Raw genomic sequence first — 16,317 nt, 5'->3', positions numbered from 1 at the left:
CTCGCAGGTTCAAAATGAGCATCAGAACATTCCCCTGAGCCTATGCGTATGTCCACCCCCGTTTTCACAGCCTGGCCACTGACCATATGTTTAATTACGTTATTCTCACATCTGTTTCACGATCTAAGCAGTGGTTTATATATATATTTTTTTTTCGATTTCTTTGCATTGGTGCTGATGCACTTGTTTTGTCGGCTAGGTTTCTAGCACAAATTTGTACCCCCTTATCTATCCTAGTCCCACGCATGTGTGTTCTTTATCACTTTATTTTATGGTTTTTTTTTGTTATCTCCCGCTGAACTAGCCTAGTCTTGTATATTGAAATAGCTAGGTAAATCTGACAAGGGTTGTCCAGTGATCGAGATTAGCTTTTTATAAGGGGCCCATCTGAGTAGGTGTCTTCCTCACCTGAAGACGGAAGCAGATTCAGTTTCCGAGCGATGGGAAAAGTCCAAAAACCCAGTAATTCTGTCTAACCAGTGGTTATTTTGCAAGAGATCCTTGTAACGCGTGCGGTGTGCAGTTGTCTGCATTGCAGTACATTTCCGCCCCATTGTAAGAAGGATCCATGTAATCTGATGACCTGATACTTAATTACGCATTATGCCATGAAGTCTTGGGGGGNGGGGGGGGGGAGTGGAGGTATAGGTCCACAATTCTTGACCTCGGCACTAGATGGAGCTGAGTGGTGAGTTTCACTCCCCGACCGCGTTTACCCCTGGGAAAGAGCCACCCGTACCCCTTGTGTACAGTGGCTGTCTGGGCCCCAGAGCCGGTCTGGACGCTGCAGAGAAGTTGAACATTCTTGGCCCTGCTGGGAATGAATCCGGACCGTGCTGCTATACCGACTGAGCCATCCCGGCGCCTTAGGTAACTAATCGATTGTTGTAACGAGCTCTTCTACTCTAGATTCGTCTGTAAAGAACTTCACTTGAGTTATTGGCGTCTTAGCGTGATATTTCTTAACAGTTTATGACAATGAGCATTTGCCCTCCTTGTCTGAACATTTCAAACTAGAATTATTATATAGAAAATGCAGTTTGACTGCACACTAAGACATATTTGCTAAAAATTTAGCGATATTTTTTGACGAAAAGTGAATTAGTTGTAAATGAGTTTCCATATTTTTATGAAGTGGCCTTTGAGGATTACGGTTTTCATTATCGCTGCTGTAAGTTGAGCAGTGATGTCCTTTTACTTCACTTATCATGAAAGTGTGTAAGCGGCGTGGAGGGAGACATCCGCATTCTGGACAGCGGCGGTTAATGAATGTAAATGGTGAGGTTTGTCTCCAAGGATTGATCTCAGGTTCCCGCTGTGCAGAGCCCGCGTGAACACGACATTAACGCCCCTGTCCCTACTAAATATCGAACCCTGCTCATCCAGTCCCTAGCCAATTATATAGACTTAGCTATCCGGGCCGAAACTTTCAACAGGTCCAGCAAACAGATCGACCGGTTGCTTCCCTTTTGCTATTCCACTCACTCCTTAAGACGGACAGTGGGGCTCTAAGGGGGCGTCACAAATTCGCAAACAGATGCCTGATTGGAGTCGCGCCTTTAGGAGTGAGGGTCACACTGCCCGCCAACCACGGGATTTGCGCCTCAGTACTCCCGAGAGGGAAGGTCTGCGTCCCTGCTCGTTCTCCCGTGCTGTCGGGGTGAAGACAGAAAGTATCTGTTGCCCTGACGTACAAACCCCCGGTACCAAGCTCTCTATCAAGACACCAATTACAGATAGTTCATACGTTGCGCTTTGGATTTGGAGGACGTAAGTACATCGCATTGGAGCCGATATAGCGACTGGCTACAGACTGGACGGCTGAGCGGTCGGAGTTCGAGTCAGGAGTTCTCTCTTTTTCCACGTTGTCAAAACTGGCTCAGAATCATAGTTATTTTAACACTGGAAGCTTATCGCCAATCAGTTCGTGCCAAGCCCTCTGAGGATCACGACCATAGATTTTTTTTTCTTGGTGACAACCCTTGCGGGCGTAGTCCTAATCCCAGTGTAACTTCCTCCCTGATGAGCGAATCGGTTTGTGTCCTGTGAATATTCTTCGCCTGTGTCAAGTGTACATATGGCACATACAAGTATAACATGTAATTGAAAATTCTTCCTCTTGCACTCTGACTGACCGCATAGAAAACACTGTTCCTCTGTTGCATTGCATCTGTTTGCCCGGAAACTTGCTTGTTTCCGGAGGAGTTACATAGAAACGGCTGTTGTATAGTTCGATAATTTCGGGGTCACGTTGCAACTTGTTGTGTGGAATTGGCGTAATTTGTAGGCATATAATTCCGTCACACAGAAAAGTATGGCATTGTTATCACAAACTTACTTTAGTACTGTTTATTCCAGTATATGTTTCGGTTTTTGCGGAAACCATCATCAGGCGAATGATCAGTAACATAAACGTTATAGGTATGTTATTATTATTCTTATTTGAGGGGGGTTGGTTTCCCCATGCACCGCGACCAGTGGTCTATTGTACGTCCCCCTGTGATATTCTACCAGTCTCTATACCTTACCTGTACTGGTGCGTGCCATCAGTCCCGACTCAACCAGCGAGTTCGGCCTATACTGGCTCAGCGGTATCTAGATGCTTCCCCCATCTACCAGAGGCGTTAGAGACAATTGTTAGGCGGGAAATGTCCTTATAATTTGGCTCAGAGGTCCCCTTGAGACATTGGGTTCTTTTACGTGCCGTAAAGCTACGACACGGGACCCACGGCTTAAAGTCCCTCCCGGAGGACTAGTTCCCTGAAATTTTCCGCCCTCCGCCGGGTTTGAACCCGCGTACCTTGAGTCATGAGGTGGGAACGTTACTCCCAGACTACGGAGGCCGCTTATAGGTATGTTACTGCAATGTACAGTAGCTCAGTAAACGCAGTGAGTTTTTGTATTACGAGTAACTTTTGATCAGAACGCACGAGAGACTGTTGCAGTTTTGCAGACCAGAGTGTACCGATGTTGTCTTGCATGTCCGGGTTGTATCATCGGAAAAATATTTTGTGTGCAGAAAATTCGTACATTGGGAAATTCCGTGGTCGCATATAGAAAATTCCGCTGGTTACATTTCAGACATTCCCAAACACATTTTTCGTACCTTTCTTTCCAAACTCTCTGCCGCACTCTGTCTGTATCATAAGGATATGCCTTTCTGTGTCTCTCTTTTGGTGAAATTACTTTCTACTCGGACTTTCTTCTTACGTCCTTTTGGTATTTGTTCCTTACATGTGGTCATTTTTGTTTCTTATTCTTTCTTACTGACTTCTGAGTTGCGTGGTTATAATGTATGTCCTTCCGTCCCTAATTTTGTTCGAAACATCTGGTATTAACGTCAGTGTATTGGCAGCGTCCCTCCTGTGTTACGAGCTTGATCATGGAGCTAATTTCTGAGGCGGTGGGAACTCAAGCCCCTCTCAGTGTAGCGCCAGAAATATTTGTGGGAATAGATTGTCGGGAAGTAGGCGGACTTTGTATTGATAACAAAATTCAGTCGAATAGCTGATGCGTGAAATAAATATTCGAGTTTTTTTTTATTGGCAATGAACCATTTTGACAGCACATTGGAAAACGGATATACGAACTTCGCCGTTGTATGTGGCAAATATAACGTGTGAATTTGTGGTGATGGAAGTTACGGACTGAAATGAATCATGTTATATTTTAGCGTCCTGTTGCACTGATTTAAGTCCATGATTTATTTAAACCGTATTCCAGTGCATACACTCATCTATCGAGACTCCTCTCTCGCACTACATGTTTCGGCAAAAAAATGCCATCTTCAGGTGATTATTCGATTTACGCTAAACTAGTTCATTGCATGCCTTGTCGTCTTCATATTAAAATAACTAAAATATATATTTATCATATATATTGATAAATATTAAAAATGTTAAAATTGTTCAAGATTTTTCATCCCTACGACGTATCTCACTACGCGAGTCACACCTATCCTCTTCTGTCGGAGCAGTATAACACACGCAGTCACAGGAGCAAGACACAACACAAAGCACAATACACACACGATAGTGAAAGAGTGCTCCGATTTTAATATTTTTAACATTTAACATTTATCAATATATATGATAAATATATATTTTAGTTATTTTAATATGAAGACAGGCATGCAATGAACTAGTTTAGCGTAAATCGAATAAGCACCTAAAGATGGCACTTTTGTGCCGAAACATGTAGTGCGGGAGAGAGGAGGAGATAGATGTGTGTATGCGCTGGAAGACTGTTGAAATAAATTATGGACTGAAATGAATTAGTAAATCATCATCAAGAAGCATTATTCCTGGTGATCGTTTCTTTCCCCCATTAACATATGTCTGATCAGTCCATCGTACTGTGGGTCTACCAAGTTCATCCTTTCTCATATATCATAACTGGAACGAATTATTTTGCTCCATTCTTTCATGTGGTTCACGTTGTTTCTTGGAGTCTGATATTCCGTCCGTACTTCAAAATTACTGGGGTCCCGCTGTAGCATAGTTGTTAGAGGCAATATGCTTAAAGCTGGAAGGTAGCGGTTCGATTCCCGATGAGGTAATTGAATTTCTTAATTGACTCATCCTTCCAGCCGTACTGTGGCCCTGGGGTCGACTCAGCCTGTAGCAGAAATGAGTACCAGGAATGTTCCTGGGGGTAAAATGCGGCCGGCGTGCGAGTCTCGACGGCCTTGTTCATTATGCAGACAAAAGTTTTTTTTTTGTGTTGCCAGCTTGTATAAACTTTACGGGCCACGCATCCTCATCCATGTATTAGTGGGGAAATACATAATAGCCACATATTAATTTTTTAAGCTGCGAACACAAAGCCTGGGATTGGGAATAAAATATAAATTGAAGTATTTGATATTGAAAATGTGGACTGGATTGAACAGGCTCTGTTCAGGCTCCAGTGTCGGGGTTAGCAAGTGTTCGATGCTGAAGCTTTGGCTACTGTCACAGGAAATCCACCAGAAGGAATATCTTGGGCCATTGAGCTAGGAAGGTTAATTGGATAGTTGTCCGGCTGCTGGTGTAGTTGTGTGGCTTGGAATGGGAGGCAAGAAGTACACCCAGAATTTTGGGGGGAAATCCGAACGGAATTATGACGGATCATAACTGAGTCCGTTATGAGAATGGAATATGAATGCAATTGTCTCTGAATATGCCTAGTGGCAGGTAATGTTCAATGTCTTGGATCCCTTACCAAAATTACCCTCCTGGAGAACGGTTACTGGTGGCTGTCTTCGCAGGTTAAAGGCAGTGGGAGCCTGAACCAGACGCTGCTCTTCATTTCGACGCCAGGAAATGCTAGGAAGTATATCTTCACTTCCCCGAAAACACCTACCATAGCTTGGTGTTGGAGTACTGCTACAGGTTCAAGTTTACTTTTTCAACTGATATACATTTTTTAAATTAACGGCTGTGGGGATTCGTTTCGCTGACCACGCGACACCCTCTATCCGCAAAATTTGGCATTAACTTCGCCGACAAGCGGCGGTCGCTCGGTCGGTATAGTTCTCTTGCGCGCTGAAAGCGCGGAGTTTGTTTGTATGCATTTTTGAAGCGAGAATTGTAGTGGGAATTTTTGAGACGTGTTGTGATGAACCCTATTAAAATTGGTTCCAGCCTTTCCTGTTGAGGATCGAAGAGGTTACAGGGGAGCGAACGGAGGACCAGAAGACATGCCATGCATTCGGAACAGGAGAGACAGAGAATGAGAGACAGATTTTAATCAATTTCTGAAATTTCAATCGCATCCCCCCCCACCCACTCTGGCGAACGGACGTATCCAGGAGGGCGACAACAAAGGCCAGAAGGACGAGAGTCTGTGTGGATGGCGGGCGGACCGTAGAATTGAAAGGACAAGCGAAGCATACACCAACGCTGAGAGCAAGGCATTCCAACATTAGATATCAATAACTTCAGATTAAAATATCAGTACTTCCTTCCGCGAGTGGCACGATATTAATGGATGACGAGTGGAATTTCTACCTGCGTGCCCCTGGCGCACTCACATCGGAAGAGGAATGGCAGTTTAATATGTTCTTTTGTGCAACTGTTCCTCTTATCTGAAAACGCATGTTACCCTCACCGAGGACTAGAGAACCTCTCTCTTCTTTGTACGCGGAAATTACCTGCAGACTGTGATAATTCCGCTTTTATGGAAGTAAAACCCTATGTCGCTTCGGAATGGAGGTCACGCCACATCCCCTCCCCAAAAATTATCCTTGAATTTCACCTGGCTACGAAGATAAAGCGTCGCAGAGCGTGTAGTGCCTTCTCATAAAACAAGTCCGTAAAGGCATTTTGTATAATTTATACTGTTAATTGAGGCACTATGCTACAAGGTTACCGTTCCAATGAGGAGGATGATTTTTTTTTTCAATTGACCTAATCCTTCCACCTGCACTAATGGCCGTGGGGTCGACTCAGCCCGTAACAGAAATGAGTACCAGGAATATTCCTGGGGGTAAAGAGCGGCAGGCGTGTAAGGCTGACAACCTCACCGCCATCTATGAGCCGGTTGTCTATAAAATGTGGGAGCCTCGACACCTCACAACCCTATAGGCCTCCACGGCCTGTTACATGGATAGCTTTACTTTTTACTGTTAATTAAGATAAGCCGTGTTTTCATTTCTGGAACCATTCTCGAACAGTCGGAAGATAAAGATGTCAGGATGCGCAGAGCTATAATTCTACTTATGCTGTATGGTGGTGAAACTGTCTCACGCTAAGGGGAGAATATGTGAACCTGAGAGGGAGGTAGGTTCATCAAATCCAGGAGGCATACCACGCACAGGACAGAATAGAATGCATGCAAGGTTTTGGTAAGAAGGCCTTTGGAATACTCTGGTGCAGATGGGAGAATAGTACCAGAATAGAAGGTGGCAAGGTGTGGAGTGGTTAGGGACGATGTTCATGGTAACGAATTCAGATGCGAATTTCTTGAAAAGTTCTACTGGGATCCGCTCAGTACGTCAAGGTCACGGAACGAGGCGCTTCGAGGGGGGTGCAATTCTGTGTTTGCATTGCTGCATTACCAGCATTACCGCGGTAACGAACAGTTCATACTCTGTCTGAAACGGCTTGTGGATGTACGTCATTGTAATCTTGAATGTTTGGAGCCCTCAGGGGTCGTCACAGTGATGCACGCTTTGGTTTTGTCTCGTTGTGATGTCTAGTTGTTTCCATTTTGCTGTGTTTTGAGGTAGTTCGAGAATATGTTTAGGTTCACCGTTTTTGTGAATTTTCTCCACGTCGTCCAGACGGGCTTTGGGGTCCACCCAACCTCCCATTCGATGGGTACCGGGGGCTCTTTCCCCGGGGGTAAAGCGACCACTCACTTCCAGCTAGTACCGAGGTCAATAAAACGTGGATCTCTACATCCACTCCCCCCTTACACCTTCATGGCATAATGCTTAATGACTTAAGCACATGGACAACTTTGCCATTTACCGTTTTGTTGGGATGGTTAATGAGCGAGTAACCTTACGCTCGCCCCATGGAATCAGTTTTTGGCCGTCCTCTGCACTCTGTGCGTAGGGTCGTTACAGTGGCGAGACATAGCCTGACTTTCCTACCGTCCGTCCGCTCCTTTCATCTCGTAAACTTTTCCTTTTTTTATTGGGGCGAGTAAAAAGGTAAAGTCCCTGTGCTTAATTAATTCAGAGGCGGAGACAAATGGGAGAGTGGAGGTATAGCTCCACCAATCTCGACCTCGACACCAGATGGAAGTGAATGGTGAGCTTCACGTTCCGGCCGCTTTACTCTCAGGGAAAGAGCCCACAGTAACATCAGATAGAAGGCCTGGTGGGCCCCAGAGCTGGTCTGGACGGTGCAGAGAAGAGAACAATTTTTGTATTTGGGTCTGCTCGAAAATTCGCTTTCTGATTTTCATCATCTGTATTAGTCCACTTAACAGCTGCAGTATCCCTGCAGCAGGGTTGTGGGACGTCGAGGCTCCCTTATCTTCTAGACCAGTGGTCTTGAACCTGGGGTACGCAAGGACATCTCACGAGATACGTAAAATTAGAATTTGTTCCTGAATTGAGGTGCTGGCGTGCCAGAAACAAGCTCAGTCATCTCATTAACAAGCCAGAACCACATCAATAATTGATAAAATATTTAATCATATAATTTTGCTTTGCTTAAATACATTTGTTCCTTTATTACTTTTTATATAATAGGCAGTAATATATTTGTTATTTAATGGCTTGATTCTCCATTTCTCATTTGAAACTTATTATCTGTTACATTATTTTGGGTGTAATTTGATTTATTTTATATATAGATTACAGACTTTGTATATTTTGAATTAGGCACCAACAATTTCGGGGGTGGAAATTTGAAGAGAAATTATATCTGGGGGTACACGAACAAAAAAAGGGTGAATACCACTGTTCCAGACAATCGGCTCACAGGTGTCGGTGAGGTTGCCAGCTTTACCCGCCGTCCACCCTTTACCCCTAGGAACATTCCTGGTACTTTTCTGTGTGAGAAGCTGAGTCGACCCCAGGTTCATATTGCGGCTGGAAAGATTAGGCCAATTGAAAAATCCAGTGACCTCATCGGTGATCGAACCCGCGACTTTTCTGCCTGTAGCATAGTGCCTCAACCAACTACGCTACCGCGTGCTCATTGTGTTAGATTAGAATGTCGTTTCCGTGAATCGAATCGTAGAATACGTTTCTCACAGACCTAAACATCTTGTAGTTTCGTACCTAGTCAAGGAATTAGGCCATTAAGAAGTNTACCTATACTTTTTCTTCAACCCTGAAGATGGGGGCGATACGTTCCTCCGAAACGTCGGTTAACACCACATATACACGGCGCCAAATCCCAGAAGACTGCTTTCTTCAAGAAGTTAGGCGTTTACGCGTCGGTGAATGTTAAAATTACGGCGTTTTCGGGATGTGACGCCAACCTGTTAGAGGGATCTCTCCTACCCTGAAATTTGAGGCAGAAGATTTCTTCCGAAACGTCCGTACAAGATGTACTGGAATATATCGTTAGTGAGGTTACGCCGGAAAACGCTGTGGACTGGCAACTGCAATACAGCTGTTGTCCCGTGCTTGCGGCAACAGTGACCCCAGCCCGTCGCAAGATGGCAGACGGGTTGGGGAAATATGAACCACCTCGTGTTCCCCCGACTGTCTGGCTGACCTCTGCATTCTGCCCCTCTTGTATTGGACTTCTTTCAGAGGGTCCTATGGACGGAAGACTGTAAAGAATTGTGTGGAATTTTCATTCGATTCAAATCTGATATGTATCTATAGCTCTTTCGTATATAGACCAGGCTGAGCGAACTGTTATTGGCTCTCAGTAAAATGAGGGGAATTCTTTGCTAGGCTCTCCTGTTTGTTATTTTCCCTCTTAACTGCTCATTTCATTCTTTTTCTTTAGTGTGTGCTTCTTGGGAATGCAAAGCGATTTAGTTAGAACACACATAACGGCAGACTGTGATATGTTGCCTTCCGTTTGTATTGGTGTAACATTAGTTTTTATTTCCAAAGGAAATAAGAATTTTGCGCTGTTGAGAGTGAGAGGCTAAGTATATTTTTATTGCTAGTGGGCTGGGACTAAGTGCCTTGTACTGCGGCCACTTTTAGCCTATTGTACCAGCCCCGGATGAAAGGTGAGGGTGATTGTGGAGCAATTGGTGGAATGAAGATTGGCAGGGGAAACCGAAATACTCGGAGAAAACCTGCCCCAGCTCCACTTTGTCCACCACAAATCCCACTTGACTAGACCCGGGATCGAACCCGGGCCGCCGCGGTAGGAAACCAGCGACTAACCGCTTGAGCTATGGTGCGGCCGAGAGGCGAAGTAACATTGAAGAAGGAGCCTCGTACTGTATTGCCTACATGCCTTATAGCGCTTGTATCTGTGCCTCAGTTTGTGGTATAGCCTCTGTTTCCGTGTTGCATAGACGGTCTAGTGGTTTTTATATCCGATGTGCAGAACGAGCCTTTTGGCTAAGAAATTGAAACTTAGAATATACAAAACGATGGTTCTGCATGGGTGTGAAACATGGTTCCTGACATCAAGTGAGGAACATAGACTGAGGGTGTTGAGGAGAATATTTGGACCGAAGAGGGATGAAGTGACAGGAGGTTGGAGAAAACTGCATAATGAGGAGCTTCATAACTTGTACTCTTCTCCAAGCATAATTAGAATGATCAAGTCGAGAATGAGATGGGCTGGACATGTAGCACGAATGGGGAGAAAAGGAATGCGTATAGGATAGTGGTGGGAAATCCAAAAGGAAAGAGAGCACTAGGAAGACGAAGAATTAGGTGGGTGAATAATGGATTATAGAGAAGTAGGATGGGATCGTATGGATTGGACTGATCCGGCTCAGGATAGGGACCAGAGGAGAGCCCTCATAAACACGGTAATACATTCGGGTTCCATAAAATGCAGGGATATTCTTGAGTAGCTGCAGAATTGGCGGCTTCTCAAGAACGGCCCAGCTCCCTAGAGTTATGTACTCCAAGAAGCAATGTGCTGGTCTGCTTATCGGTAAATGCGTTCTCTAGGAAGTCAGCACATGTACACACACCGGGAATTCTTTGAACTCGTTGTACCGTAATACGGCAATCGCATGTATGGAAGGAAATGTGTTCGTATTTTCTTTTGCCAAATTTGTTTGAAATATTTCTCGTTCCCTTATAGCGAGATGCACGCAATAAAGCATGTAGCTCTTCATCTGAAGTGGTCTTTACTGCTTTCCGATCCGAATTTGAATGTCTCGACGAATTTTAGAAGAATATTATCTATTATGAACGCTGAAAGTCATGTTCAGTGTGTTGCATGTTGACGGATGGACAAACACAGCGAATATTTACAACTTTTCGTTGTAGAATGTGACGTCACCCGTGCTCTATATCATGTACGATGTACGCAGTTAACAATTATCCGTTTACTGAGATGCAGACTGTTACAACCCATATATACGGCGTCAGACATACATTCCATTATTTAGTGCCATGTCGTCGTATTACTATCGCTTTATGAACCATAAACAGTCGCCAGGCGACAGGCATGGCTTGCGTTTGGTATGCGAGCAACTAACTGCGTGGTGATAGGAAGACGATACAGTAGCCTTGCCATGTATGGGTCGGGATAGCTCAGTCGATATAGTGACTGACAGCGGGCTTGACCAAGGGGCGGAGTTCGAGTCCCGGTAGTTTGAACCATTTTCGCTTCTCCAAATCTTCCACACCGGCTCCGAAACCCACCCAGCCTCCTATCCAATGGGTACCGGCGGGTAAATCGGCCGGGGTGTGAAGCTGAACGCTCCCACTTACGCCCTCATTGCGTAGTGCTTAATAAATTAAGCACAGGGACAGCTTTATCTTATGTTTACTGAGTGCGGTAGAATGATTCATGAAAGGAAATTGTAATGATGGTTATGTACTGGGCGCATGGGTGGCGTTGAGTATCCGAGAGAGATTAATGTAAATGTCCTGTTTTTTTTTTCTGGGTGGACAGTAATAGTTTCTGGATTGAAACCCCTGTGAACGCAGCCTTGTACATTGTAGCTAATAATTTAGGCAGATGTTTCGGCCTTGTTCATTATCAGGCTATAGTACTTGCATTGTAGCATAACTACCGTCATTGTTTAGGCTGTGAACATTGAATGGTGTATTAACTGGTTTTGTTTTGTATTTAAGGTTAAGGTGTAATTATAAAGTTACAGATTTGTTTTAAATTTACTATAAAATTGAAATTATTGTATTATTATTACTGATCTTGGGTGTTCGAAACGTGTGGTTGGTGGGGGCAGTGTTGCAGACGTTTCGGAGGTACTGCTTCCGTCTTAGGGTCGAGGCGTGGGGTGAGTGTGCATATAGGTTTATATTTTCGTAATATGAGATGGGGGGTCTCGTCTTTGGCAATAAGGAAAGTGAAAGGAAAGAAACGGCCCTTGTTAAGGGCCCCTTGAGTGTACCAAACACCATGGGCAGCTAATGTTCCGGGAACGGTCACCCGCTCGAATGCTGACCTGACATAACTTTCCTTGGCGTTCATTGCCGCGGGTGTTTGCGGCATTGAAAAATTACGGGAGATGACCATTGGACGAAGGTGAATTTAACTTGGGATAGGGAGGGACTGACGCACCCCACACACTTCAACACTGCAGATGGAGGCAGAGTGTATTTTCGAAACGTCGGATACGCTGTCCACGTCCACGCTGTGTAAACGTCCAAGTACTGAATTAATGACAGCTGTTAACCACTGCGAAAACCTAATACTACTAATACAATTATTGTATGACGTCACACAAATCGCCGTGGCGCCCGGCGCTTAGGGCATCACAACTTCAGCGCCATCTGTGAGCTGATTGTCTAGAAAATGTGGGAACCTCCACGGCCTGTTACAGGAATAGCGTTACCGTTGCCTCATGGTCCATCCCTAGTAACGCCTGTTGGTAAAGGTTGAGATTAGAGGGAACTTCCGAAACGTCGTGTATATGCCCAGTCATATATCTCCAGCCAGTGTCCAGCATAACACTGATAACTATGGAAGTTAGCTTACAAGATTTCATTAAAGGAAATCAATCCTGGAAAGGACGAAGACGTCGCCTATAGGGCACTGCGCAGCGAGGCAGTAATTGTGCCAAGCCACCACGAAGTGTTGTTCTTGCCCGCCGCTTGGCGCTGCTGCAGCCTGGATATCCCCTTTCCCTCTGGTCCACCGAGCAGAAATTGATAGGATAAATTCCGGGGGCCTGAATTGGCTCCGGCCAACTGGAAAACTGTAGCGCTATAGCGAAGCGAGCCCCCTCCCCCCCATACCCCTTCTCCACTCTTGTATTCGTGGGAAGAGGCAAGCGAATTTGCTGTACTAATATCATGGAATATTCTCTATCAGCCTGAAGCTTCAGCAAGAGAGGATGCTTTGTGTAACAATGTGTTTTTGGAGGGTATAAGTCTGCATATACAAGGGGTGAGTGGGGGCTTATAATATGCTCATCAATCCCCTGTCCCCACCCCTTGCCTTCACATAAAATCCGGTGTTGCCCCCTCCACCCAGTCCTAAGTATCTACTCTTCCCCCCTTTTGAACGGAATATAATGTAGTGCAAGTAATGCATTGCTTCATTACGTTATGGGATTTGCTAGGAGAGCTTATACCCTGCAATGCACAGATTGAATCAAAATGTTGCCCAATTTTGTGTTTTATCCATGTCTGCTAGAAGACTGTCTGGGAAGACGCACTCCTTGTCAGAAATATATTCGTTTTACACATTCAGTTTAAAGCTAACGTGTCATGACCAAGTAATTCCGTTGATACGCAACCCGAAGGTCAGTAATGGATCTGTTTGAGCCAGACGAGTCCTGTCCGTAATTTGATACGTATTTTATAGTCTCGTCTCCAAAGACCTTGACGAAAATGGGAGGATAATATTAAAATGTATCTTAAGTTGGTGTTGTAGGGACTCGATTTATCTGGGTAGGAACCAGTGAAGGGCTCTTGTGAACACAGTAGTGAAATGCTAGGAATTTTTTGAGCGGCTGAGCTACTGGCAGCTTCTGAATAAAGCATCGGTTCCTTGTAGTTAGTTATTTGATCAGTTAGATGGTTAGTCGGTTCTATAAGTCGTCTGTACTGTATATTCAAGCCTAAATTTTGTAAGCATTTTTCGTAATCGTCATGCGTGTTACATGTCTGGCCCATTTCATTGCTGGTTTGATCTTAAAACAAGCGGGCGAAGAGTACCCATTTTTTTAAGTATTCTGCAATGAACTTTTCCCCAGAAAATGATTTTCATCTCGGGGCCGCGTATACATTGTCATTGGTTTCGCGCACAGGTTTTCTTCAGGATAGGTACCACTACCAAGACTCGAATTCAGAGCCCTGTATAGATGGCCTTCACATTCGCTTCCATGAACCATCCTGAAGATGTTGGCAGAATTTAGTTGCGAATAGATTTGGTGATCAAGGAATCTCAGTTTTCGCCTCGGTACACGATAATTGTTTTCTGAATGTTTGTTTTACACGGAATATGAATTTAATTTCGGAAGAAACAAGGACCTCCGTTGGGAAGGTCGGAATTAATTGCGTTGAAGGTGCGATCTTTGATCGATTTCGGCGGGTTTCTTCATGCCACTTAATTTATTCACCACGAAGATTTTGGTCAGTGGGTGCCAACTGCCTGGGCATTTGCACTAAGAAATTTATTACGGTTGATGTTGGCCAGGAAAAGATTCATATTGGAGCATTGCTGACATTGAAATGTATGCGTTTGCTGTAAGAACAGTGGATGTCGTTTTATAAACCGTATTGACATACACGAAGGGTGGATTTAGGACATGTCGCAAGGGGCGAGGGTATTCTTTTTATTATTTCAATTTTCGTTCTCTTGTGAAGAATAGATCAGCAGTTTTTTTTTATCAGTTGGGGAGCTATGTTGAAAGGATAGCTTACTTAAACATTGGGGCAGATGCACCCGAGTCAGAGACAAGAGTAACGGGGTAAAATGGCTAGAGCGGGTTGTTGGTGGAGCAAGGGGTAAGGGGTGAGTGATGTCACTGACAGAAGTTCCCTTTGATGTCCAGCCTTGAGGGAGGGAGGTTTAAATAGAAAAGGCTCGTGGTTCGGAGGTAGGAGAAGGGCTGATGGAACAATATTTAAACAGAGGCTGAGGCTGGCATCAGTCGCAGCCAACACGAGGCCACTTCTCTGCTTGTGCGTTTTCTGGCGTGAAAACAAATTTTTGTTACTGAGTTTTCTGCATCTCGTCTACCGGATTTGCTCAGATTCCTTGTATTTATTGGCCTTGTGACTGGGTGTGGGTTTCAGCTGGTCCTTCTGCCATGGCTGTCAATTCTTGGCGTCTTGACCCGTCCAGTAAATGTTACGTCAGAGCATCCACCGTGTCTCTTGCGTAACCTTAGCATAGCGTTCATTCTCTGAGCTTGTTTTATGTAGCGGTTGTTTGGAGGATGTGGCCTGTTGCAGGATACTATCCCACTCTTCTCTTAGAGGACCTCGGCCTGGACACGAAGTCAGAGCATGTGGTCTTCCGCCTGAGGACAGCAGGTAACCATGCCGCTGGGCTTAGTTAAGCAGGTAGGCGTATGGGGGAGTGGATGTATAGTTGCATTCACTCTTCGTGTAGGCTACCCCAGGGGTAGGAATCCCAGAGTGAAACTGTTCCAACCGACGTTCTCTAAGGCAGAAGCGTAGGTGTGTACGTCGTCACCGTGTTTTTGTTTATTTAACGACGCTCAGTGTTGAGACTGTACAGGGCCAGCGATTGGGGGGGGGGGTAATGAATATGGAGCAGTAGGTGGAATGATAATTGTCAAGGGAAACAGGAATCCTCAAGGAACTTGCCACAAATCCTATATGACACGACGTGGGATCGAACCCGGGCTAGTCTGTATTAACCGCCTGAACTGTGGTAAGGCCTGTCGTGACTGTGGCGTGTTTCCATGTGCGTATTAAATATTTTAATCCTGTTCAGTTCTGTAGTGGGACGCAAGAACACACCACGTGACACTTCGTCTCCGCGATGAGTTAACTCTGGCTTACTCTTGTCCTCCGGTATATCGTTCAGGGTTTCTGGTTAACAGTTTGTATGCGTGCTACATACGCTGCCAAAATCTTCCTTAATGTGATCTCAATAATCATATACAAGGCAACTAATTTTAGAGTAGACTTTTGGATTTTTTCAACTGATCTAAACCTTCCAGCCGCACTATGGCCCTGGGGTTCACTCAGCCTCTAACAGAAATGAGTACCAGGAATTAATTACATAATTTTCCTGGGGAGTAAAGCGCGGCCGACGCGCAAGGCTGACAACCTCACCGCCATCTATGAGCCGATTGTCTAGATAATGTGGGAGCCTCAACGTCTCACAACCCTATGGGCCTTCACAGCCTATTACAGGGATAGCTTTACTTACTTTACTGTTTCCTGTACGATAGGCTTCCCGCAGCATCGCTGTAGGTAACAAACTCGCCGTAAAGTTTCTTCTCCTGTTCTGTAGGACTCGCTCTAGCAAGTGTCGAGGCCAACTTTACCTTTTATTTCTGTTTTTTTTTTAGGTAAGTTACTTCTTGTCCAGATCCCAGTTCTTGTTGCTTCTGCCGATATCGACGTCGCCAACTCATTAGTTTGCATGGTATCGACGAATATAGGCCGTTAGTTTCCGTGAACATCCAAGCTTATGTTACATCGACGCTGTGAGCATAAGATGTATCGAAAAAAGTGCTTATTTTTTTTGACAAACAAATGTATTTTAACTTTCCATCTCGTCCACCTGTCATATCAGATGCACTGTTTACGCAGCCCAAGAGAACAGTGAG

At 44.8% G+C, this 16,317-nt stretch overlaps 1 protein-coding gene across 1 annotated transcript in view; it reads left to right on the top strand.

The window, feature by feature from the left end:
* Window positions 1–16,317, top strand: part of LOC111867222 (protein pangolin, isoforms A/H/I/S) — a 480,096-nt gene that overhangs the window by 271,045 nt on the left and 192,734 nt on the right. The gene's annotated exons all lie outside the window — the stretch shown is intronic.

This window comes from Cryptotermes secundus, unplaced genomic scaffold (genome assembly GCF_002891405.2).
Source record: "Cryptotermes secundus unplaced genomic scaffold, Csec_1.0 scaffold565, whole genome shotgun sequence".
In the NCBI taxonomy this organism is placed as follows: Eukaryota; Metazoa; Arthropoda; class Insecta; order Blattodea; family Kalotermitidae; genus Cryptotermes; species Cryptotermes secundus.
This window is presented reverse-complemented; position numbering and strand designations above follow the sequence as displayed.